This window comes from Papilio polytes, unplaced genomic scaffold (genome assembly GCF_000836215.1).
Source record: "Papilio polytes unplaced genomic scaffold, Ppol_1.0 DF823991.1, whole genome shotgun sequence".
In the NCBI taxonomy this organism is placed as follows: Eukaryota; Metazoa; Arthropoda; class Insecta; order Lepidoptera; family Papilionidae; genus Papilio; species Papilio polytes.
The window spans coordinates 2301028-2301360 of record NW_013525213.1 but is presented as its reverse complement, the minus strand read 5'-3'; the positions used below and the strand labels follow the sequence as shown (position 1 = coordinate 2301360).

At 32.4% G+C, this 333-nt stretch overlaps 1 protein-coding gene across 1 annotated transcript in view; it reads left to right on the top strand.

The window, feature by feature from the left end:
- Positions 1-333, top strand: part of LOC106101369 — a 23853-nt gene that overhangs the window by 22092 nt on the left and 1428 nt on the right. The window lies entirely within an intron of this gene.

Sequence of the window (333 nt, the reverse complement as noted above, 5' to 3'; positions counted from 1 at the left end):
AGCTGGGTCCGCCCTTGACCACGAAAGTATCATACAAGATGTAAATACATCGGAAAAATTAGATAATCGAGGAAAGTAAGTTATTGTGATAGAAATCCTGCCATTGGAAGGAGCGTTGTAAACGGTCGTATATATGCTATGTTGAATAAATTCAATATATATGTTGATACCGCTAGATATACTTGAGAGCAAAATTATTGGTCACACATTACTTACACTTGTTGCAATATTAATTGGTTTAAATACATTTTGAAATAAATATATATACGTAGGTCTAATTTTAATTTGCATGCACTATTTTAATTTTTTTAACCGTGGGGATGAGTGCAGACA